Raw genomic sequence first — 27,505 nt, forward strand, 5'->3', positions numbered from 1 at the left:
TGCAATCGCCATGTAATTGTTTTACTTTATCACCAAGCGGTAGCGATAGTCGCAGAAGCAATAGTTGGCGAGACGACAACGATTCTTCGATGGAGATCAAGGTGTCACGCCGATGACGATGGTGATCATGACGGTGCTTCGGAGATGGAGATCACAAGCACAAGATGATGATGGCCATATCATATCACTTATATTGATTGCATGTGATGTTTATCTTTTATGCATCTTATCTTGCTTTGATTGACGGTAGCATTATAAGATGATCCTTCACTAAATTATCAAAGTACAAGTGTTCTCCCTGAGTATGCACCGTTGCGAAAGTTCTTCGTGCTGAGACACCACGTGATGATCGGGTGTGATAGGCTCTACGTTCAAATACAACGGGTGCAAAACAGTTGCACACGCGGAATACTCAGGTTAAACTTCACGAGCCTAGCATATAACAGATATGGCCTCGGAACACGGAGACCGAAAGGTCGAGCGTGAATCATATAGTAGATATGATCAACATAGTGATGTTCACTGTTGAAACTACTCCATCTCACGTGATGATCGGACATGGTTTAGTTGATATGGATCACGTGATCACTTAGAGGATTAGAGGGATGTCTATCTAAGTGGGAGTTCTTAAGTAATATGATTAATTGAACTTGAATTTATCATGAACTTAGTACCTGATAGTATCTTGCTTGTCTATGTTAATTGTAGATAGATGGCCCGTGCTGTTGTTCCGTTGAATTTTAATGCGTTCCTTGAGAAAGCAAAGTTGAAAGATGATGGTAGCAATTACACGGACTGGGTCCGTAACTTGAGGATTATCCTCATTGCTGCACAGAAGAATTACGTCCTGGAAGCACCGCTGGGTGCCAGGCCTGCTGCAGGAGCAACACCAGATGTTATGAATGTTTGGCAGAGCAAAGCTGATGACTACTCGATAGTTCACTGTGCCATGCTTTACGGCTTAGAACCGGGACTTCAACGACGTTTTGAACGTCATGGAGCATATGAGATGTTCCAGGAGTTGAAGTTAATATTTCAAGCAAATGCCCGGATTGAGAGATATGAAGTCTCCAATAAGTTCTATAGCTGCAAGATGGAAGAGAATAGTTCTGTCAGTGAGCATATACTCAAAATGTCTGGGTATAACAATCACTTGATTCAACTGGGAGTTAATCTTCCGGATGATAGCGTCATTGACAGAATTCTTCAATCACTGCCACCAAGCTACAAGAGCTTCGTGATGAACTATAATATGCAAGGGATGGATAAGACGATTCCCGAGCTCTTTGCAATGCTAAAGGCTGCGGAGGTAGAAATCAAAAAGGAGCATCAAGTGTTGATGGTCAATAAGACCACTAGTTTCAAGAAAAAGGGTAAAGGGAAGAAGAAGGGGAACTTCAAGAAGAACAGCAAACAAGTTGTTGCTCAGGAGAAGAAACCCAAGTCTGGACCTAAGCCTGAGACTGAGTGCTTCTACTGCAAGCAGACTGGTCACTGGAAGCGGAACTGCCCCAAGTATTTGGCGGATAAGAAGGATGGCAAGGTGAACAAAGGTATATGTGATATACATGTTATTGATGTGTACCTTACTAATGCTCGCAGTAGCACCTGGGTATTTGATATTGGTTATGTTGCTAATATTTGCAACTCGAAACAGGGGCTACGGATTAAGCGAAGATTGGCTAAGGACGAGGTGACGATGCGCGTGGGAAATGGTTCCAAAGTCGATGTGATCGCGGTCGGCACGCTACCTCTACATCTACCTTCGGGATTAGTTTTAGACCTAAATAATTGTTATTTGGTGCCAGCGTTAAGCATGAACATTATATCTGGATCTTGTTTGATGCGAGACGGTTATTCATTTAAATCAGAGAATAATGGTTGTTCTATTTATATGAGTAATATCTTTTATGGTCATGCACCCTTGAAGAGTGGTCTATTTTTGTTGAATCTCGATAGTAGTGATACACATATTCATAATATTGAAGCCAAAAGATGCAGAGTTGATAATGATAGTGCAACTTATTTGTGGCACTGCCGTTTAGGTCATATCGGTGTAAAGCGCATGAAGAAACTCCATACTGATGGACTTTTGGAACCACTTGATTATGAATCACTTGGTACTTGCGAACCATGCCTCATGGGCAAGATGACTAAAACACCGTTCTCCGGAACTATGGAGAGAGCAACAGATTTGTTGGAAATCATACATACAGATGTATGTGGTCCGATGGATATTGAGGCTCGTGGCGGATATCGTTATTTTCTCACCTTCACAGATGATTTGAGCAGATATGGGTATATCTACTTAATGAAACATAAGTCTTAAACATTTGAAAAGTTTAAAGAATTTCAGAGTGAAGTTGAAAATCATCGTAACAAGAAAATAAAGTTTCTACGATCAGATCGTGGAGGAGAATATTTGAGTTACGAGTTTGGTCTACATTTGAAACAATGCGGAATAGTTTCGCAACTCACGCCACCCGGAACACCACAGCGTAATGGTGTGTCCGAACGTCGTAATCATACTTTACTAGATATGGTGCGATCTATGATGTCTCTTACTGATTTACCACTATCGTTTTGGGGTTATGCTTTAGAGACGGCTGCATTCACGTTAAATAGGGCACCATCAAAGTCCGTTGAGACGACGCCTTATGAACTGTGGTTTGGCAAGAAACCAAAGTTGTCGTTTCTTAAAGTTTGGGGCTGCGATGCTTATGTGAAAAAACTTCAACCTGATAAGCTCGAACCCAAATCGGAGAAATGTGTCTTCATAGGATACCCAAAGGAAACTATTGGGTACACCTTCTATCACAGATCCGAAGGCAAAACTTTTGTTGCTAAATTCGGAAATTTTCTGGAGAAGGAGTTTCTCTCGAAAGAAGTGAGTGGGAGGAAAGTAGAACTTGATGAGGTAACTGTACCTGCTCCCTTATTGGAAAGTAGTTCATCACAGAAACCAGTTTCTGTGACACCTACGCCAATTAGTGAGGAAGTTAATGATGATGATCATGAAACTTCAGATCAAGTTATTACTGAACCTCGTAGATCAACCAGAGTAAGATCCGCACTAGAGTGGTACGGTAATGCTGTTCTGGAGGTTATGTTACTAGACCATGACGAACCTACGAACTATGAAGAAGCGATGGTGAGCCCAGATTCCGTAAAATGGCTTGAGGCCATGAAATCCGAGATGGGATCCATGTATGAGAACAAAGTATGGACTTTGGTTGACTTGCCCGATGATCGGCAAGCCATTGAAAATAAATGGATCTTCAAGAAGAAGACTGACGCTGACGGTAATGTTACTGTCTATAAAGCTCGACTTGTTGCGAAAGGTTTTCGACAAGTTCAAGGGATTGACTACGATGAGACCTTCTCACCCGTAGCGATGCTTAAGTCTGTCCGACTCATGTTAGCAATTGCCGCATTTTATGATTATGAAATTTGGCAAATGGATGTCAAAACTGCATTCCTAAATGGATTTCTGGAAGAAGAGTTGTATATGATGCAACCGGAAGGTTTTGTCAATCCAAAGGAAGCTAACAAAGTGTGCAAGCTCCAGCGATCCATTTATGGACTGGTGCAAGCCTCTCGGAGTTGGAATAAACGCTTTGATAGTGTGATCAAAGCATTTGGTTTTATACAGACTTTTGGAGAAGCCTGTATTTACAAGAAAGTGAGTGGGTGCTCTGTAGCATTTCTGATATTATATGTGGATGACATATTGCTGATTGGAAATGATATAGAATTTCTGGATAGCATAAAGGGATACTTGAATAAGAGTTTTTCAATGAAAGACCTCGGTGAAGTTGCGTATATATTGGGTATCAAGATTTATAGAGATAGATCAAGACGCTTAATTGGACTTTCACAAAGCACATACCTTGACAAAGTTTTGAAAAAGTTCAAAATGGATCAAGCAAAGAAAGGCTTCTTGCCTGTGTTACAAGGTGTGAAATTGAGTAAGACTCAATGCCCGACCACTGCAGAAGATAGAGAGAAGATGAAAGATGTTCCCTATGCTTCAGCCATAGTCTCTATCATGTATGCAATGCTGTGTACCAGACCTGATGTATGCCTTGCTATAAGTCTAGCAGGAAGGTACCAAAGTAATCCAGGAGTGGATCACTAGACAGCGGTCAAGAACATCCTGAAATACCTGAAAAGGACTAAGGACTAAGGACTAAGGATATGTTTCTCGTTTCTCCTTGTCACCTCCATAAACGAGAAACATATCCTTAGTCCTTTTCAGGTATTTTAGGATGTTCTTGACCATTGTCCAGTGATCCACTCCTGGATTACTTTGGTACCTCCCTGCTAAACTAATAGCAAGGCACACATCAGGTCTGGTACACAGCATTGCATACATGATAGAACCTATGGCTGAGGCATAGGGAATGACTTTTATTTTCTCTCTATCTTCTGCAGTGGTCGGGCATCGAGTCTGACTCAACTTGACACCTTGTAACACATGCAAGAACTCTGATACCAAAGCTGTCAGGACCCCAATCCTAAGTCACACCGATCTAGCATGTAACTGAAGGAAATATGCCCTAGAGGCAATAATAAAGTTATTATTTATTTCCTTATTTCATGATAAATGTTTATTATTCATGCTAGAATTGTATTAACCGGAAACATAATACCTGTGTGAATACATAGACAAACAGAGTGTCACTAGTATGCCTCTACTTGACTAGCTCGTTGATCAAAGATGGTTATGTTTCCTAGCCATAGACATGAGTTGTCATTTGATTAACGGGATCACATTATTAGGAGAATGATGTGATTGACTTGACCCATTCCGTTAGCTTAGCACTTGATCGTTTAGTATGTTGCTATTGCTTTCTTCATGACTTATACATGTTCCTATGACTATGAGATTATGCAACTCCCGTTTACCGGAGGAACACTTTGTGTGCTACCAAACGTCACAACGTAACTGGGTGATTATAAAGGTGCTCTACAGGTGTCTCCGAAGGTACTTGTTGGGTTGGCGTATTTCGAGATTAGGATTTGTCACTCCGATTGTCGGAGAGGTATCTCTGGGCACTCTCGGTAATGCACTTCACTTAAGCCTTGCAAGCATTGCAACTAAAGAGTTTGTTGCAAGATGATGTATTACGGAACGAGTAAAGAGACTTGCCGGTAACGAGATTGAACTAGGTATTGAGATACCGACGATCGAATCTCGGGCAAGTAACATACCGATGACAAAGGGAACAACGTATGTTGTTATGCGGTCTGACCGATAAAGATCTTCGTAGAATATGTGGGAGCCAATATGAGCATCCAGGTTCCGCTATTGGTTATTGACCGGAGACGTGTCTCGGTCATGTCTACATAGTTCTCAAACCCGTAGGGTCCGCACGCTTAACGTTACGATGACAGTTATATTATGAGTTTATATGTTTTGATGTACCGAAGGTTGTTCGGAGTCCCGGATGTGATCACGGACATGACGAGGAGTCTCGAAATGGTCGAGACATAAAGATTGATATATTGGACGACTATATTCGGACATCGGAAATGTTCCGGGTGATTTCGGAGAAAACCGGAGTGCGGGAGGGTTACCGGAACCCCCCCTCCCCCCGGGAGAAGTAATGGGCCTTATGGGCCTTAGTGGAGAGAGAGAGGGGCAGCCAGGAGGGGCCGCGCGCCCCCTCCCCCTCTGGTCCGAATTGGACTAGGAGAGGGGGGGCGGCGCCCCCCTTTCCTTCTCCCTCTCCCCCTTCCTTTCCCCCTCCTAGTAGGAGTAGGAAAGAGGGGAGTCCTACTCCTACTAGGAGGAGGACTCCTCCTCCTAGCGCGCCAACAAGGGCCGGCCGGCCTCCCCCTTGCCCCTTTATATACGGGGGCAGGGGGCACCCCATAGACACAACAATTGATCTATTGATCTCTTAGCCGTGTGCGGTGCCCCCCTCCACCATATTACACCTCGATAATATCGTAGCGGTGCTTAGGCAAAGCCTTGCGTCGGTAGAACATCATCATCGTCACCACGCCGTCGTGCTGACGAAACTCTCCCTCAACACTCGGCTGGATCGGAGTTCGAGGGACGTCATCGAGCTGAACGTGTGCTGAACTCGGAGGTGCCGTACGTTCGGTACTTGATCGGTCAGATCGTAAAGACGTACGACTACATCAACCGCGTTGTGTTAATGCTTCCACTTTCGGTCTACGAGGGTACGTAGACAACACTCTCCCCTCTCGTTGATATGCATCACCATGACCTTGCGTGTGCGTAGGAATTTTTTTGAAATTACTACGTTCCCCAATAGTAACACATCATATCACTTTGCGGCCTCACGCACGGTATTCCCACGGGTGCCACCTTACCTGGCCCGGGACCGTTTGCGCCTTTTGGCTCACGTATATGATAGTGTCGCTAGCATCCATATGACAAAGAACCCGGGCCGACATGACTAGTCATAAACCCAAAGTGGAACTAACTTACAGGGACAGACATACATGACCCAGCAACGAACGTGTCGGTCATCAGCGAGTGAATCCAGGATCTAGCAGCTGGGCTAACAGGACTCCGGAGAATCCGGGCTGTAGCAGGCTAACAGGACTCCGGTAGACAACGCGTGACATTTCCTCGAAGGGACAGACACAGGAAAGAAGAAGGACACATGCCGGCCAGCCTAAGTGTTCCGGAGCAGTAGCGAGCTACCATGGCTCAGTGGAAGCACTAGGATACATTTCCTGGTATGAGAGGCTACCAAGGATAAACAACTAGGTTGTCGGATCCCACACATAACAAGCATTTCAAATCATACACACAATATGCTCGATATGTGCAAATACAACATGGCATCACAACAAAACTCTACAAATCAAAGTATTTATTCATTAGGCTCCGAGGAGCCAAGTATTACAAACATGGGTCTGAAGACCCAGCATTCAAGTCATACAAGCAATAAGCACATGCGGAAGCTTAACTTGTCTGATTACAGACAACTACAAATGAAAAAGGCTGAGAAGCCTGACTATCTACAAGACCCTGCCGAGGGCACAAGATCATAGCTGAGGTAACAAGCTAAACGTCCAAGTCCACGCGGAACTACTAGCGAGACTGAAGTCTCTCTGCAACAACAAAAATTAAGCAAACATGAGTACAAATGTACCCAGCAAGACTTACGTCAGAACTATCTACGTATGCATCAGTATCAACAAAGGGGGTGGTGGAGTTTAACTGCAGCAAGCCAGCTTTGACTCGGTGGCTATCCTGAACTACGACTACAAGTAACTCTTTGAGGTGGCGCACACGAGTCCACATATTCACCATAACAATACACCACTATGGATCCGCTCCCGTCTCCCTACGAGAACGCCATCCGTAGCACTCACGCTTATCTTGCGCATTTTAGAGTATCCACTTTCACTTGTCTATGAACTGTATAGGCAACCCAGAGGTCCTTTACCGCGCACGCGGCTATTCGAATAGATGATGTTAACCCTGCAGGGGTGTACTTCTTCACACACGCTCTCGCCACTTACCGCCATGTACACGTCATGTATCTCGGCAACCTTCAAGCAGAATCCTGGCGAGGGTGTCGTCCATGACCTGACTAACCACACAAGTCCCTAGTCCAGGTTTATCGCCTATTCAGGTTCCATCCGCAGGGAGTCCGACCGAGGTTTCCACATATGGCCCCGAACGATGTGTGCAGGGTTCCCGAGACACCAAACGGGCGCCCAGTTCACCGTGCCACGTGCCTACCGCATAACAGCCCACCCCTCGGGTCAGCGCTGCGCACGGCCCCCAGCATACTACAAACACCAGAAACTACTTGCAACTCCTGGACAGATTACAGGGGCGGTTAATAAGTCGAGAGAGTCAATTAAGGATCCCAAGTTGTGGTAGTAGCTGTTCATGGATCACAAACACAGAACTCAGTTCCTGAGGACGGTTTCAATGAGACAACCCACCATGTACTCCTACACGGCCTCTCACCGCTACCTTTACCAAATCGTGTTCACACACTTAGCTCACACACAGTAGGACATGTTCATCACCATTCCAATTCATCCCCGATGAGACCTGACTCAACTCTAAGCAGTAGCAGGCATGACAAACAAGCATGAATGAGTAGGCACATCAGGGCTCAAACAACGGCTACTCATGCTAGTGGTTTCATCTATTTACTATGGCAATGACAGGTCATGCAGAGGAAAAGGGGTTCAACTACCGCAGCATGTAACAGATGAATCGTTGTTGCCCTAATGCAATAAGAGAGAGCAGGAGCAAGAGAGTGGGATTGTATCAGAATGAACAAGGGGGTTTTGCTTGCCTGGCACTTCTGAAGATAATATAGCTCTTCATCGGTGTCATCGAACTCATCGTCGGAACCACGTCTACTGAGAGGGGTCGAATACCGACAACAGAGAAGGAACACAATCAATGCAATGTGCAATATGATGCATGATCATGACATGACAATATGTTGTGGTTTGAGCTGATGCGACAGAAAGTCATTTTGATTGAAGTGGAATTCAAAGCTAGATCAAATTCCAACTCCAAAACTATTATCAAATTTGTCCTAATCATGTTTCATCCTAAACAGTGAGGTTAACTTGCTTAAACATTCATTAAAATGCCACAGATGGATATATTGGATTTTTCTGATCATTTTTCATATATAATTTGTTTCATTTGGAGTTACAGATTATTTTCTATGATTTTCTAAAGTTTATCACATTTTCTGGAATTTCCTGGTTATTTAAAATAAACTAAATCCATAAAATGCTTTATTGCATCATCATTACGTCACCGTGATGTCAGCGAGTCAACAGGGGCGGTCCAGGTCAAACCTGACCAGTGGAACCCGCCTGTTAGTGGCTAACCTAACTAACAGAGTTAATTAGCATTAAACTAATCCTAATCTAGATTAGTTCAGGCCTGGGCCCACATGTCAGTGTCTGGTCTAGTTAACATTGTTAATTAACGCGAATTGAAATCTAACCAAGGTTAGTCAGGGGCTGGCCCCACACGGTAGTGACCCAAAGGAGGTCAAACCTCTGGTCAACAGAGTCAAACCCGCCGGCGACTCGACGCCGGCGAGGCCAGACATGGCGGAGGGCCTCGGATTTGCGTCTCCGACGACCAAATGGGCGGCGGAGACCATTTACGAGGAGCTGGTGCTCGCGCGCAACCGACGGTGGCAAGGGAAGGGCGCGAGGTGGCCGGAGTTGGGCATGGCGACGACCTCGGCGGCGGCCGGAGCTCGGGTGAGCTCGGGATCAAGGCCGCAGCGTGCAAAAGGGCGGGGTTTTGCGCTAGGGAGATGCTACGCGAGGTGGCGATCACATTAGGCACGCCGGGGTGACCATTGGGTCACCGGAGCTGCGTCCGCGATGAGCTCAGGCGGCGGCGGTTCTTGGTCATCAGTGAAGTAGCATCTACGGCATGCAAACGAGACAACAGAGGTGGTGGTTCGAGGCAGAGGCTCACGGCGGTTGGAGCGGTGCAGACGGCGAGCTCGGAGGAGGTCCGCAGCGGTCGGGGTGGTGAGGTGGATCTCCGGTGACCGAGGAGGAACAGGGGGTCGGGGACGGTGCTTGGAGGCGTCTGGCGTCGCGTGAGTCATCGAGGAGGCATAGACGATGGAGGCGGAGCTCATGGGCACGTCAGAGGGGCGAGGGGGTGGCTCTGGCGACGACTACGGCGAACGGCAGCGAGGATGGCGCTCGGCCATCGCGGGAGAGGGCGAGGGAGACGAGGGGGAGAGAGGCGGATCAGTCAGCTTGATCGGGACGGCTCCCGCGGTCTATCTGCGGCGCCACGCAAGCTAGCAGGCAGGAGGTGGCACGGGTGCGTGTGCGCGCGGCGAGCACGCGCTCGGCGTCCTTCTGGCGCGGTGGAGACGACAACTGGTGTCGGCCAGCTGGGCTGGGCCGTGCTGGGCCAGGCCAGGTGAAAACCTTCTCTCTCTCTCTCTATTTCTTTCTCTTTTCTATTTACTAGGAAAACTGCCCGTGCGTTGCAACGGGAGAAAAAAAACACATACCCATGCGCTTTTGGCGAGGAAAACTTCCAATCTATTTATCAACTATCGAGATAATACAAAGAACACCAGAAGTAAAAATTACATCCAGGTCCATAGACCACATAGCAACGACTACAGACACTGGAGCAAGCCGAAGGCGCGCCGCCGTCATCGTCCCTCCCTCTTCGGACCTGGACAAACCTTGTTGTAGTAGACAATTGAGAAGTCGTCGTGCTGAAGTCCCATAGGACCAGCGCACCAGAACAGGAACCGCCGCGGATGAATAGAAGTGTAGATCGGAAGTATCCAACTTGTATACACATGAACACAGACGGACGAAGACTGGATCCACGTGGATCCACCGAAGACAAACACCGACCAAATCCCATGAGGTCCACCGAAGACAAACCTCCACACGTCCTCGGACAATGCTAGAAACACCACATTCCATCTGCATAGAGCGGCCTCCGCCGCGCATCTCTGAATAGGACACAAACCCTAACAAAACTTAAAAAACATTAAATAAACAGAGTCCTCCCACTGGCAATGACCGGGATCCACCGCGCCTCCATGGTCCTAAGACAACAGGAGACGAGATAGATCGACAACAAAGCCGGCAGGCAGTGGCGGAGGTAGAGGGTGGACAGGGTGGGCCACGGCCCACCCGAGATTGGGAAGTGAGTTTTATACCATACCATGAAGGCTAAAAGAAATAAAAGAAAAACTATATCTACATGCACAGTTGCATTGTTGGCCCACCCTGGCCTGGTGGCTAGGTCCGCCACTATAGCGGGAGGCAGAAGAAACCCTAACACATGGGGTGTAGGGTATGAGCAGCGGCCGCGGGCGGCCGTCTGAGTGTGTCGTAATAATCTGTGTATATATGGTAGTCCTACATTACCTAATCCTTGTCTATGTATGTATGGTGTTTGTTTCCCTTTCAGATTTCTCGTCCTTGTAGCCTGCACACATGTATGTGTGGTGTTCGTCACTGACATAAATATAGTCAAATTTAACTTTTTTCTTTTCGAGATGAGTCAAATTCAACCTTAAAACAAACCCCAATATACTAATAGTTTGAACAACAAATACATGTGTGCGTGCTAACATGTTCACGTTATCGACTCGAAGATTTTTATTGATGCGTGAAGGATCCAAACAATTAATCCCGCAAAAAAAATTAATGTCACAAAATAAATCCAAACTATTGAAAACAGAAAAATAACCTGTCAACGTGCGTGCATGCAAACGAAAAAAACCAACAACATGCGTGCACGCTAGCCAGCAACACGTGTGTATCACAAAAAAGAATGTTAGCATGCTGGCTGGTCTAGAAGACGCGTCGCTAGTTCCTCCAGCCCCGTATGGACTCGTCCGTCGGTCGCAACTGCAGCTTTCCTCAAGTTTTTCTTCCGCAACGCCGCTCTCTCTCTCTCTCTCGCGCAAGTTTATCGACATCTGAGCTCTCTCCCTGGACCGGGTCCTGGACACATCCCCTCCCCCCGCGCCGCCGCTGGATCTCTGCACCACCGGGATCCCCCCTCCCGCCGCTCCACCCCGGACCATAGCGCCACCAGCGGGATCCCCTCCCCCCGTGGCGCCACCGGATCTCCGCTGCTCATCTACGACGTGAATCATCCCCCCCCCCCCACTCCCCCGGCCATGACGGTCCTCCCCTCTGCAGAGGAGCATTGATTTTTCGTTCATTTTCAGTTGGTGATAAAGACCCATATCTCATCCTGAGCGCGGGGCAGCCGGTGTAATCCTCCACGAGGGAGGCTCCACCGCCGCCGCAGGCCGGGGGGATTTGGCTCGGCCTGTCCAGGGTCGAGGCGAGGAGCCAGATGCGGACGTGGTATTTTTTTTTTACAGCGAATCATTTTTCCATCAGATTAGTGATGGATTGCGTGTTCAACACAGAAAATCACAGGGACCTTTGTGTAAAAACGTCACGACGGTAAATCCGAGAGACTCAACCCGTGCTTTATTATTAGGCAAAGATTTCTTTCTGTTTTGTTTTAGTTTAGGCACTAAAACATTTTTGATAACTTTGAAACTTTTTGTGGGCTCACTCTGAAATATCCCAGAGGCCCTCTGCAAGTTTCAAAACATTTGAAGCTTTTAAAATATATATATTATTTGAATAGCCCCAATTCAAATATGGTCTGATTTAATTCAATGCCCATTTTGGTCCTGCAAAAATGTGCACTATTTATGATTAGGGTTTTCACCTTTTCCCCTAAATCATGAATATTTTTGAAGGACATTTCAGGTTCATTGAACCAATTTTGGCTGAACCTAGTAATTCAAAAGGGGTACTAGGGTTTATTAAATCCCCATTTCAAGTTTAGATAAAATTTAAACATGATGCGACACCAAATGCTAGCCCTAGGCATTATCAAAACTAGGGATGTGACATAAGAACCCTTTTTTGACTGATCCATTTTAAACTTCTTCAAAACTTTATCAAGGTATGTGCTTTGTGAAAGTCCAATTAAGCTTCTTGATCTATCTCTATAGATCTTGATGCCCAATATATATGCAGCTTCACCGAGGTCCTTCAATGAAAAATTCTTATTCAAGTATCCTTTTATGCTATTCAGAAATAAATTCTTATTCAAGTATCCTTTTATGCGATCCCGAAATTCTGTATTATTTTCAATCAACAATATGTCATCCACATATAATATCAGAAATGCTACGGAGCTCCCACTCACTTTCTTGTAAATACAGGCTTCTCCAAAAGTCTGTATAAAACCAAATGCTTTGATCACACTATCAAAGCGTTTATTCCAACTCCGAGAGGCTTGCACCAGTCCATAAATGGATCGCTGGAGCTTGCACACTTTGTTAGCTTCCTTTGGATTGTCAAAAACCTTTCGCAACAAGTCGAGCTTCGTAGACACTAACATTACCGTCAGCGTCAGTCTTCTTCTTGAAGATCCATTTATTTTCTATGGCTTGCCGATCATTGGGCAAGTCAACCAAAGTCCATACTTTATTCTCATACATGGATCCCATCTCAGATATCATGGCCTCAAGCCATTTTGCGAAATCTGGGTTCATCATCGCTTGCTCAAAGTTCGTAGGTTCGTCATGGTTAAGTAACATGACTTCCAGAACAGGATTACCGTACCACTCTGGTGTGTATCTTACGCCGGTTGACCTACGAGGTTCAGTAGTAACTTGATCTGAAGTTTCATGATCATCATCATTAGCTTCCTCATTGATTATTGTAGGAATCACTGGAACTGATTTCTATGATGAACTACTTTCCAATTCAGGAGAAGGTACAATGACCTCATCAAGTTCTACTTTCCTCCCACTCACTTCTTTCGAGAGAAACTCCTTCTCTAGAAACGATCCATTTTTAGCAACGAATATCTTGCCTTCGGATCTGTGATAGAAGGTGTACCCAACAATTTCCTTTGGGTATCCTATGAAGACACATTTCTCCGATTTGGGTTCGAGCTTATCAGGTTGAGGCTTTTTCACATAAGCAACGCAGCCCCAAACTTTAAGAAAAGACAACATGGGTTTCTTGCCAAACCACAATTCATATGGTGTCGTCTCAACGGATTTAGATGGTGCCCTATTTAACGTGAATGCAACCGTCTCTAAAGCATAACCCAAAACGATAGCGGTAAATCAGTAAGAGACATCATAGATCGCACCATATCTAATAAAGTGTGGTTACGATGTTCGGACACACCATTACGTTGTGGTGTTCCCGGTGGCGTTAGTTGCGAAACTATTCCGCATTGTTTCAAATGAAGACCAAACTCATAACTCAAATATTCACCTCCACGATCAGATCGTAGAAACTTTATTTTCTTGTTACGATGATTTTCCACCTCACTGTCAAATTTTGAACTTTTCAAATGTTTCAGACTTGTGTTTCATCAAATAGATATGCCCATATCTGATCAAATCATCTGTGAAGGTCAGAAAATAACGATACCCGCCGCGAGCCTCAACACTCATCGGACCGCATATATCAGTATGTATTATTTCCAGCAAGTCAGTTGCTCACTCCATTGTTCCAGAGAACGGAGTCTTAGTCATCTTGCCCATGAGGCATGTTCGCAAGCATCAAGTGATTCCAAAAGCCCATCAGCATGGAGTTTCTTCATGCGCTTTACACCAATATGACCTAAACGTCAGTGCCACAAATAAGTTGCACTATCAATATTAACCTTGCATCTTTTGGCTTCAATATTATGAATATGTGTATCACTATTATCGAGATTTAGCAAAAATAGACAACTCATCAAGGGTGCATGACCATAAAAGATATTACTCATATAAATAGAATAATCATTATTATTTGATTTAAATGAATAACCGTCTCGCATCAAACAAGATCCAGATATAATGTTCATGTTTAACGCTAGCTCAGGTCTAAGACTAATCCCGAAGGTAGATGTAGAGGTACCGTGCCGACCGCGATCACATCGACTTTGGAACCATTTCCCACGCGCATCGTCACCTCGTCCTTAGCCAATCTTCGTTTAATCCATAGCCCCTGTTTCAAGTTGCAAATATGAGCAACAAAACCAGTATCAAATACCCAGGCGCTACTACGAGCATTAGTAAGGTACACATGATAACATGTATATCAAGTATACATTTCACTTTGTCATCCTTCTTATCCGCCAAATACTTGGGGCAGTTCCGCTTCCAGTGACCAGTCCCTTTGCAGTAGAAGCACTTAGTCTCAGGCTTAGGTCCAGACTTGGGCTTCTTCACTTGAGACTAGTGGTCTTGTTGACCATCAACACTTGATGCTCCTTCTTGATTTCTACCTCCGCAGCTTTTAGCATTGCAAAGAGCTCGGGAATTGTCTCATCCATGCCTTGCATATTATAGTTCATCACGAAGCTCTTGTAGCTTGGTGGCAGTGATTGAAGAATTCTGTCAATGACGCTATCATCCGGAAGATTAACTCCCAGTTGAATCAAGTGATTGTTATACCCAGACATTCTGAGTATATGTTCACTGACAGAACTATTCTCCTCCATCTTGCAGATATAGAACTTTTTGGAGACTTCATATCTCTCAATCCGGGCATTTGCTTGAAATATTAACTTCAACTCCGGGAACATCTCATATGCTCCATGACGTTCAAAACGTCATTGAAGTCCCGATTCTAAGCCGTAAAGCATGGCACACTGAACTATTGAGTAGTCATCAGCTTTGCTCTGCCAGACGTTCACAACGTCCGGAGTTGCTCCTGCAGCGGGTCTTGCACCTAGCGGTGCTTTCAGGACGTAATTCTTGTATGTAGCAATGAGGATAATCCTCAAGTTACGGACCCAGTCCGTGTAGTTGCTACCATCATCTTTCAAGTTAGCTTTCTCTAGGAACGCATTAAAATTCAAAGGCGGTAGCACGGGCCATTGATCTACAACAATATAGACATGCAAAATACTATCAGGTACTAAGTTCGTGATAAATTAAAGTTCAATTAATTATATTACTTAAGAACTCCCACTTAGATAGACATCCCTCTAGTCATCTAAATGATCACGTGATCCATATCAACTAAACCATGTCCGATCATCACGTGAGATGGAGTAGCTTTCAATGGTGAACATTACTATGTTTATCATATCCAGTATATGATTCACGTTCGACCTTTCGGTCTCAGTGTTCCGAGGCCATATCTGCATATGCTAGGCTCGTCAAGTTTAACCCGAGTATTCTGCGTGTGCAAAACTGGCTTGCACCCGTTGTATGTGAACGTAGAGCTTATCACACCCGATCATCACGTGGTGTCTCGGCACGACGAGCTGTAACAACGTTGCATACTCAGGGAGAGCACTTGTACCTTGAAATTTAGTGAGGGATCATCTTATAATGCTACTGCCGTACTAAGCAAAATAAGATGCATAAAGGATAAACATCACATGCAATCAAAATAAGTGATATGATATGGCCATCATCATCTTGTGCCTTTGATCTCCATCTTCAAAGCACCGTCATGATCACCATCGTCACCGGCTTGACACCTTGATCTCCATCGTAGCATCGTTGTCGTCTCGCCAACTATTGCTTCTACGACTATCGCTACGGCTTAGTGATAAAGTAAAGCAATTACATGGCGATTGCATTTCATACAATAAAGCGACAACCATATGGCTCCTGCCAGTTGCCGATAACTGTTACAAGACATGATCATCTCATACAACAATTTATATATCATCTTGTCTTGACCATATCACATCACAACAAGCCCTGCAAAAACAAGTTAGAAGTCATCTACTTTGTTGTTGCAAGTTTTACGTGGCTGCTACGGGCTTCTAGCAAGAACCGTTCTTACCTACACATCAAAACCACAATGATTTTTCGTCAAGTCTGCTGTTTTAACCTTCAACAAGGACCGGGCGTAGTCAAACTCGATTCAACTAAAGTTGGAGAAACAGACACCGCTAGCCACCTGTGTGCGAAGCACGTCGGTAGAACCAGTTTCATGAACGTGGTCATGTCATGTCGGTCCGGGCCGCTTCATCCGGCAATACCGCCGAATCAAAGTAAGACGTTGCTGGTAAGCAGTATGACTATTATCGCCCACAATTCTTTGTGTTCTACTCGTGCATATAACATCTACGCATAGACCTGACTCGAATGCCACTGTCGGGAAACGCAGTATTTCAAAAAAAATTACCTACGATCACGCAAGATCTATTTAGGAGATGCATAGCAACGAGCGGGGAGAGTGTGTCCACATACCCTCATAGACCGAAAGCGGAAGCGTTTAGTAACGCGGTTGATGTAGTCGAACGTCTTCGCGATCCAACCGATCCAAGCACCGAATGTACGGCACCTCTGCGTTCAGCACACGTTCAGCTCGATGACGTCCCTCGAACTCTTGATCTAGTTGAGGCCAAGGGAGAGTTCCGTCAGCACGACGACGTGGCGATGGTGATGATGAAGTTACCGGTGCAGGGCTTCGCCTAAGCACTACGATGATATGACCAAGGTGTGTAACAGTGGAGGGGGGCACCGCACACGGCTAAGAGAAGACTTGGTGTGCCTTTGGGGTGCCCCCCTCCCACGTATATAAAGGGGGGAGGAGAGGTGGCCGGCCCAAGGGGGGCGCGCCATGGGGGTAGTCCTACTTAGACTCCCGGTCCAAGTAGGATTCGCCCCCCTTTCCTATTCCCACTAGGAGAAGGAGGGAAGGAGGAGGAGAAGAGAAGGAAAGGGGGCCGCCCCCCCAACCCTAGTCCAATTCGGTATGGGCTTGGGGGGCGCGCGCCACCACCTGGCCGCCGCCTCCTCTCTCCACTAGGGCCCATGAAGACCCATAAACTCACGGGGGGGGGGGGGGGTTTCCGGTAACCCCCGGTACTCCAGAAAATGCCCGAACCTTTCCGAAACCATTCTGGTGTCCAAACATAACCTTCCAATATATCAATCTTTATGTCTCGACCATTTCGAGACTGCTCGTCATGTCCGTGATCTCATCCGGGACTCCGAACAAACTTTGGTTCATCAAATCACATAACTCATAATACAAATCGTCATCGAACGTTAAGCGTGTGGACCCTACGGGTTCGAGAACTATGTAGACATGACCGATACACATCTCCGGTCAATAACCAATAGCGGAACCTGGATGCTCATATTGGTTCCTACATATTCTACAAAGATCTTTATCGGTCAAACCGCATAACAACATACATTGTTCCCTTTGTCATTGGTATGTTACTTGCCCGAGATTCGATCGTCGGTATCATCGTACCTAGTTCAATCTCATTACAGCAAGTCTCTTTACTCGTCCCGTAATGCATCATCCCGTAACTAACTCATTAGTCACATTGCTTGCAAGTCTCATAGTGATGTGCATTACCGAGAGGGCCCAGAGATACCTCTCCGATATACGGAGTGACAAATTCTAATCTCGATCTATGCCAACTCAACAAACACCATCGGAGACACCTGTAGAGCATCTTTATAATCACCCAATTACGTTGTGACGTTTGATAGCACACAAGGTGTTCCTCCGGTATTCGGGAGTTGCATAATCTCATAGTATGAGGAACATGTATAAGTCATAAAGAAAGCAATAGCAATAAAACTAAACGATCAAAATGCTAAGCTACCAATGGGTCTTGTCCATCACATCATTCTATAATGATGTGATCCCGTTCACCAAATGACAACACATGTATATGGCTAGGAAACTTAACCATCTTTGATTAATGAGCTAGTCAAGTAGAGGCATATTAGGGACACTCTGTTTGTCTATGTATTCAGACATGTACTAAGTTTCCGGTTAATACAATTCTAGCATGAATAATAAACATTTATCATGATATAAGAAAATATAAATAACAACTTTATTATTGCCTCTAGGGCATATTTCCTTCAATCATTCGTAAAAGTTATCGGGTGTTTGTATGCAAGTTATTGGGTATGCGGTACATATATTACCATACTATTTACACGTAAGTTAGCGAGGCCGTGTATTTCAATAACTTTTTTCCTTGGATAATAAAAATACCAAGATGTTTGTATGTAAGTTATCGGGTATGCGGTGTTTATATTACCATATTATTTACACAAATTATCGAAGGCATGTTTTTAACACCACTTCATTGGGTCAAAGTTATCGATGTTTATACATAATTTATCAAGTCTCTAAAGCATAACTTACCATGGTATACGCATAAGTTAGCGAGGTTATTCCCCGCAAAAAGAAAAGTTAGCGAGGTTATGCTTTTCAGCAACTCTTTCCCCGAGTCAGAGTTACCACGGGATTTGTGTGTAAGTTATCAGTTGTGGTATGTATGTTACCACACTATTTATCCAAAAAATAACGGCGGATACGTTTTCAACAACTCTTTTTCTAGGGTTAAAATCGTTCAAAGTTATTAATGTTTGTACATAATTTATCAAGTCTGTGAGACATAAATTACCATGATATACACATAAGTTAGCGAGGTTATTCCTTGCAAAAAAAAGTTAACGAGTTACGCTCAGCAACTTTTTCCCCAAGTCAAAGTTACCACGAGATTTGTGTGTAAGTTATCAGGTGTGCGTACGTATATTAGCACACTATTTATCCAAAAAAATAATGGCAGATATGTTTTCAACAACTCTTTTTTCTGGGGTCAAAATTGTTACCACGGTAATTTTCAACAATTTTTTCTAGGGGCCAATCCTCATTATCTACTGTTCTTTTTACCACTTAGAAACTGCTCAAACACGAGCATGGAAAAAAAAATCAGAGATGCAAAAAATTGGGCAAACTAGGATCGATCCCTAGTTGCCTGATCTATGATTCGTAGCACTAGCCACTTGGTACTAGTGAATTCATGTTGTATAATCAGCAACTCTTTCCCCGAGTCAGAGTTACCACGGGATTTGTGTGTAAGTTATCAGTTGTGGTACGTATGTTACCACACTATTTATCCAAAAATGACGGCGGATATGTTTTCAACAACTCTTTTTCTGGGGTTAAAATCGTTCAAAGTTATTAATGTTTGTACATAATTTATCAAGTCTGTGAGACATAAATTACCATGATATACACATAAGTTAGCGAGGTTATTCATTGCAAAAAAAAGTTAACGAGTTATGCTCAGCAACTTTTTCCCCAAGTCAAAGTTACCACGAGATTTGTGTGTAAGTTATTAGTGTGCGTATGTATATTAGCACACTATTTATCCAAAAAAATAACGGCGGATATGTTTTCAACAACTCTTTTTTCTCGGGTCAAAATTGTTACCACGGTAATTTTCAACAATTTTTTTCTAGGGGCCAAATGATCCTCATTATCTACTGTTCTTTTTACCACTCACAAACTGCTCAAACACGAGCATGGCAAAAAAATCAGAGATACAAAAAATTCGACAAACTACGGATCGATCCCTGGTTGCCTGATCTATGATTTGTAGCACTAGCCACTTGGTACTAGTGAATTCCTGTTGTATAATCAGCGCGGGTTTTTTTATCAGGTAGAGAGCCACCAGGCATCACCTGGTCTGTAGCCATGGCTGCTGCTCACGACGGAGCTTCACCCTGAATTACCAGGCTCCCCCTTGCTGTCTTGGGGTGCGCGGGGGTGCGGGTGAGCACATGCATGGTGCAGTGGGGCGCGACCTTGGGTGACTGATGTGTGTGCTCCGGCCGAGCTCCCATGATCGAGCTCAAGCTCAAGCTCGTGCATGGCGGCCTGCGCTCGGGTGCATACGACCTAGGTGAACGGGAGGAGGAATGGTGATTCTCACCATGCTCGAATGCAAGGTCGACTTGGATAGTGGCAGACGCAGAAGCTGGTGAGGAGACACTGATTGCCGGAAATGGCTCCGCCGAGGAAGAAAATGATGATGGCATGGTCAGTCCCAAGCTCCTGGGGACGGGCTGTTGCACAGGAGGATGGCGGACGTCGCAGCGGAGCCTCCCGTCGACAAGGTGGAGGAAGGAAAGGACCACATCGGCGGAGCATAATTAGCCCCGCGGGTCAATGCCCAGGCCACTCACGCCCGCAGTCCAGCAACTGCCCCCGTGCATATCGCCAGCAGCTGCACGATCCCGATCGAAGCACCCTGAGGTCGTGTGGTAGCTTTGCAATCTGCCACATGGTTGCCATATACATATTTCGTTAACGTCTCAATAAGCCTCAAGAACTGTATTTGTACTTAAGTAAACCTGATCATGCCTTGGCTCTATAAACTTGCATGGTTGTTTTCGTTTTATGCGAGCGCATATAGAAAGTAGCAGCAAGGTAAGCTTTCTATCCTATGATGCTACCGAAGTTCCATCCTGGTGTATTTAAGTAAAATATATTTTGTATGTTTATTGAAGACATTCTGTAAGAGATCATTGAATATTTCTAAATTATAAGAAGACGTTCAAAAACTGAAATATACAATGTGACCTATAATACGCCTTGATGCATCATTTAAGTAACTAATTAACCTCTTCATTCTTCAACCACCCCCCTCCCCAAAAAAACTCTTCATTTCTCCGGCTTAAATCCAACAGTTGGAGACAACTAGGATTAGGCTAAGCTAGATCGAAGAACAGGTTCAAGCAGCAAGAGTATAGATATTCATTTTTTAATGTCACTAGTCAGTTTTTACCTATATCTTTGTTCTAGTTAGATCCAAAGTTGTGGCTAACATGGGGTACTGGCTAGTCCTTGTAGTTCCGTAGGTGGTTAAGTGTGAACCTGCAATCTTAATTGGGATTGCTTCACAATATGCTTGTTGGTGTGTCGCTCAATGACAACAAGGATGTTCCTAAGTGAAAATTTACTAACTCTACCAAATTCACAGTGAATCCATTTATGCTCTTATATCGAGTCCTAGCATGACATATTCTTTAAGCAGTCGTGGAAAGCTAGGGTTCCTCTTAACATTTAAAGTGTGGTTATGGCTTATAAGGCATAATTCCATAGCTAACAAAGATAACATGAAAAAACGTAATTGGATGGGAGATTACTCTTGTAGGTTTTGTGATGAGGATGAATCCATCCATCATGTGTTCCATTTTATGCTATGTTGCTGCTTATATGTGGAGTAGCATTTGCAATGTTCTTGGGGTCCATTCTGGACCCATTTTCTTCACTCCATACTTTTGGTAGGTTTCTGAGAATATTCCACTTGGAACTAATAATCATATCATCGGCAATGCGGCATTTTGTTGGGCGATTTGAAAAGCTCATAATAAAGCTTGCTTTGAAAATAAATTGATTTTAGCTCTTCATTGAGCCTGTTTGCTATATGTGTGCTTTCCACCGAATTTGGACAGTTTTACGGGAGGAACAAGGAGACTGTGCTGGCATGTGCAGTTGTGCTACAAAGAGCTATCGTTCATACGACGGCATCTTTGACGTCATAACCTCCTTGGAGGCGTCGTTTTGGATTCACTGACCAATGTTGAATGTCTTTCGTTATGGTTGGAGGGCATTTGGCCGGTTTGATGTCCATGGTTGCGAGTCGGTGTGGTCTGATGAGTGGTGGATGCTCCAGTTCCCTCTTGATGCAGGTGTTGTTTCTTGTCGTGGTATACTCATTGATCTCGTTGTTCAACCAAGTTTGTGAAAAGATCCTGATGTTCTCATCTGAAGCCGTGTTAGCTAGTCTACGATTCACCTCGCCTCGTTCCCTCTCGGCACCCCTCCTCTCTTCGAGGAGTGTTGTTACATGGAAACTAGACGGCCAAGCTCAAGTCTCTATCTTGCTTGGTCAGATGATGATGATAGTTGAAGTTCCCCTCTGTGTTGGTAGTGGCGACATGACCAGTGTTTGAAGCGGTATTTCTCTTTATCCTTGTAAGTTTTAACTCCTCCTGTTATTCTCTCCTTAGCTATCTTGCTATGGTTTTAGCCCTCTCGGTGTGTTCTATACTGTCTCTCCTTTGTGCTCCCTTGTAATTTCCTGGCTCTGCCAGTTTCTCCTCTTAATGAAATGAAACATAGTGCTAACTGATGTCTACTACGCAACCTTCTTCTTGTAGACGTTGTTGGGCCTCCAAGTGCGGAGGTTTGTAGGACAATAGAAAATTTCCCTCAAGTGGATGACCTAAGGTTTATCAATCCGTGGGAGGCGTAGGATGAAGATGCTCTCTCTCAAACAACCCTGCAACCAAATAACAAAGAGTCTCTTGTGTCCCCAACACACCCAATACAATGGTAAATTGTATAGGTGCACTAGTTCGGCGAAGAGATGGTGATACAAGTGCAATATGGATGGTAGATATAGGTTTTTGTAATCTGAAAATATAAAAACAGCAAGGTAACTAATGATAAAAGTGAGCGTAAATGGTATTGCAATGCGTTGAAACAAGGCCTAGGGTTCATACTTTCACTAGTGCAAGTTCTCTCAACAATAATAACATAATTGGATCATATAACTATCCCTCAACATGCAACAAAGAGTCACTCCAAAGTCACTAATAGCGGAGAACAAACGAAGAGATTATTGTAGGGTACGAAACCACCTCAAAGTTATCCTTTCGGATCGATCTATTCAAGAGTCCCTAGTAAAATAACACGAAGCTATTCTTTCCGTTCAATCTATCATAGAGTTCGTACTGGAATAACACCTTAAGACACAAATCAACAAAACCCTAATGTCACTGTCGGTGTCAAAACCGGTGGATCTCGGGTAGGGGGTCCCGCACTGTGCGTCTAAGGCGGATGGTAATAGGAGGCAGGGGACACGATGTTTACCCAGGTTCGGGCCCTCTTGATGGAGGTAATACCCTACTTCCTGCTTGATGGATCTTGATGATATGAGTATTACAAGAGTTGATCTACCACGAGATCGTAGAGGCTAAACCCTAGAAGCTCGCCTATGGTATGATTGTTGTTGTCCTACGGACTAAACCCTCCGGTTTATATAGACACCGGAGGGGCTAGGTTTACACAGAGTCGGTTACATGGGAGGAGATCTACATATCTGTATTCCCAAGCTTGCCTTCCACGCCAAGGAGAGTCCCATCCGGACACGGGACGAAGTCTTCAATCTTGTATCTTCATAGTCCAACAGTCCGGCCAAAGGATATAGTCCGGCTGTCCGAGGACCCCCTAATCCAGGACCCCCTCAGTAGCCCCTGAACCAGGCTTCAATGATGATGAGTCCGGCGCGCAGAATGTCTTCAGCATTGCAAGGCGGGTTCCTTCTCCGAATACTCCATAGAAGATTTTGAACACAAGGATAGTGTCCGGCTCTGAAAAACAAATTCCACATACCACCGTAGAGAGAATAATATTTCCACAAATCTAATCTGCTGACAAGTTTCATAGCGTGACATCGTGCCATGGCCTGGTCATTATTCGAACCATTTTTCCTAACCATCCACTGCACACATTGCGAGGCGGTTTCCTTGGCATGTCTTGTCGAAGCAGAGATCGTGCCCCCTTATCACGGGATTCTCATCAATACGGGCGTGGGTAACCCAACCGCGCCTTTAATCACGGCGCTTGGGGAATAAGCGAGTTTACCAGGTAGGTGGAGAGGTGGATAGTTTCCTCCGCCCTTATAAAGGGACAAAGATTTAGCCCCTTTCACCCACGCCTTCTTTCTCCTTGCTCATCCATTCTCGCGCACTCGAGCTCCAGCACCCAAGTTCGCGTTCTTCTCCTCAAACCACTCCAAGCATGTCCGGAGCGGGAGGCAAGTGGATGGTCTCCTCCGTTACGGAGGAGGACATCACAAAGCTGTGGAGAGCCGGATATCTGGCCGCGGATATCGCACACCTGCTGCCAGATGAGGGGCAGATCATCCCTACTCCAGAACCCCACGAGCGGGTGGTTTTTCTTACCCACTTCGTCCGCGGACTGGGATTTCCCCTCCACCCATTTGTCCGCGGGCTCATGTTCTACTACGGGCTGGACTTTCACGATCTGGCCCCCAATTTCATCCTCAACATCTCGGCGTTTATCGTCGTGTGCGAGGCCTTCCTCCGCATCAGGCCCCACTTTGGCCTGTGGCTGAAAACCTTCAATGTCAAACCGAAGGTGGTGGTCGGCCAGCAAGCGGAGTGCGGAGGCGCCATGATGGGCAAAATGCCCAACGTCACCTGACTCGAAGGCTCCTATGTGGAGACCATAAAGGAATGGCAATCGGGGTGGTTCTACATCACCGAGCCGCACGACACCAACTGGTTGGCGGCCCCCGAATTTCGATCCGGAATCCCCATGCGGCTCACCTCCTGGAAAGAGAAGGGCCTGTCCTGGGGTTCCTCGGTAGAGCTGACCGGACTCCAGACGTGCATCAAAAACATGATGAGCAAGAAAATCAAGCTTGTCAACATGGTCCAAGTCATGCTGTTCCGCCGGATTCTCCCGTGTCAAAGACGGGCGTTTAATTTGTGGGAGTTTGACCCGGCTGAGCACCAAACGCTGCGAGAGCTCTTCGACACGACGCACAGGGACGTCTAGAGGGTGTTGTTTAAGGGCGTCGAGGTACCTCCTCCCCTTACCGAGGACCGCGGACTCAGCGCAAAGCGCCCTGCCAATCCGGTAAGTCTTACATCTCATAAGATGTTTTTTCCCCAGTATAACCATGCGCGGGATCTAAGCCTCCACGCCCTTTAACAGGACTGGGTAGAGACAGCAGAGCAGATTGATTGTCCGGCTCCCCTGCCCGAAGATCCAGCAGATGCTCTTCTAACGAAGATGCTAGTTCCGGCACCTTACAAGGTGCCGGAGAAGAAGGCCAAGAAGAAGGCCACGGGGACCAGGAAGGGTCTCCGGCGCAAGGTGATATCAGACTCATCGTTCGAGAGCACCGAGGCGCACTCCTCCCACGAAAACGAGGAGGAGGAAGAGGAAAGTTCTCCCTCCCCCCCAGCCGAGGGGGACAGGAAAAGGAAGGCCGCCCCATCTGGGGCGGTCGAAAGGTCCAAGAAGGGCAGGACCCTCCTTCCGGACAACTCCACCACCGCCACCTTCAGCGAAGAGGAGTGGTTTCCCAGGGACAAGCCCCTGGCGAAGTCGTAAGTATCCGGATATCATAATAGTTTTGGTATGTTTCATTTTGTTGCTCCTTATCATGCCGAACATGATCATGCAGTCCCTCCAAGGCCCATATTGACGTATCCTCTTCGGATGGGTCTTTGGATCCGTTGGCGATGAACAGCGATTCACTCCCAATCGCCACCTCCCCCCGCCGTATGGACAACGCCGAGGTGTTGTCTCGAAGGGTAGTAGCTCAAGGGGAGATAGTCTTGGAGGCGCCCCAAGGCGACATCCCGGACACTGGGCGCATGGGGAACAAGGCTCCCAAGGGCTCCAATGGCGGGGGCAACAAGTTTGGCCCCCGGCCGAATACTGTGCCGGAACCTCCAGTGGTTTCGGACTCCGTCGGGCGACCCCTCGCTAAGGGGGGCGAGCCGTCTGTGCCGATGACCTCTGTCCATCCAGAGGCATCAAACAACTTGCTGGAAGCGCTTCGCAGCGCTTCCATTGATGAAGAGCACCGTACTATCATGAGTGTGGTGGTCAAGAAGGTTCAGTCCGCCAAAAGCGGACTGACTGAAGCCTGTGCCAGGCTCCTAACAGGCTTTGAGGTAAGTAATCAAATTATAAGAAAATATAATGTCATAGACAGTAGCCCCTGATGCTCTGTTTGGCGTTCGCGAAGAAAAGCCGAATAGAGGATCAAATAATAATCGGAGGAGTCTAATCATAATATGTCTATGTCCATATGCAGGCTTCACTGCTGGCCGCTGTCGCACGTACTGCGGAGGTCGCCGCACTGAAGCGGGACCTTGAGCGGTCCAAGGGAGAGCTCGGCCTTGCCAAGAGGCAGCTCGAAGAGAACAAAGGTAAGTGATACCCCGTCTGTATATTGATAAGAAAAACAAAGGTGGTTGCTTAGATCATAGGATCGTCATGAATTTTGCTAGGGGCCACGACCGAAGTGGCGACCCTGAAGAAGGCGTTGTCCGAGGCCGAGGACAAAGCGGCCAAGGAGCGCATCGAGCGAGAGAAACAAGAGGCCCGAGTAGGCGAGGTGCAGCAAGAGCTCCAGGCTCTCGTCAAGAAGCACGAGTCCTTGGAGCTTGACTCTAAGACGCAAGGGTCCGAGCTTGCGAAGGCCCTCGAAAGCGCACAACATGCCAAGGCCGAAGCCCAAAAGGCCCTCCAGGAAATTGAGGCGGTTAAGAAGATAGCAGCGGGTAAGGCATTCATTATGCAAAGCAAGCATGTGAAAGAAAATTTCTTTTTACTTACCCGAGTTCGGAGCTCTCCAGGAGCGTTCACAGATCTACCCCGCAGTGTGTCAGATGCCGCGCAGTTCTACCAGGCCGAGGAGGTGAGCTCCATGGAGAAGTTGTTCTGGTCTCAGTATACTGGGACCGAACACCCAATGCCCTTGAGCGACCAGCTGAAGCAACTGGTCGAGCTCCACAAGGTGGCCGAACAGGCCATGAAGGGTCTTATAGTCCGGATGTGGCCTGGCGAGCCCCTGCCTGATAGCTACTTCGGTCTGGTGAGGCGGCTTGTGAATGCCTGCCCACGACTTGAAGTCATAAAGTGGTCCGTCTGCATCGAGGGTGCGCGCAGGGCTTTTGCCCGGGCAAAGGTGCATTGGGCGAAGCTGGACGCCAAAAAGCTGGTGAAGGAGGGGCCGCCGGAGGGCAAGGAGCATCGCCACCCCGAGAAGTATTATGAAAGTGTCCTGAAGGGTGCTCACCTTGTGGCAGAGGAATGTGCTAAGGATGTAATATTTGAATAAATGTACTCATGTGATCCTGTAATATGAAACGACTTTATTTGCGCTATGCAACGCTTGTGAATTTAAAATATTACCTTCTGTGCGGCCGTTTATAAAATCTGAGAGTTGGCCAGTCGTCGGCTTCTGCCCCCATGTAACTAGTACTAAGGTGTTCGGGATAAATCTGAGCACTCTTTATCCCAATTTTGGGTCCTTCGAGGGAGGTGTTCAGCGCAACGAACCAGGCAATCGGACTATAAGGCTTTATCACTCTCACTTAGCCATAGAAGTCTACAATTTTAAATTTTGGCGAAGCCCCTGGTATTC

The sequence above is a fragment of the Triticum aestivum genome, chromosome 1D, assembly GCF_018294505.1.
Source record: "Triticum aestivum cultivar Chinese Spring chromosome 1D, IWGSC CS RefSeq v2.1, whole genome shotgun sequence".
Taxonomy (NCBI): Eukaryota; Viridiplantae; Streptophyta; class Magnoliopsida; order Poales; family Poaceae; genus Triticum; species Triticum aestivum.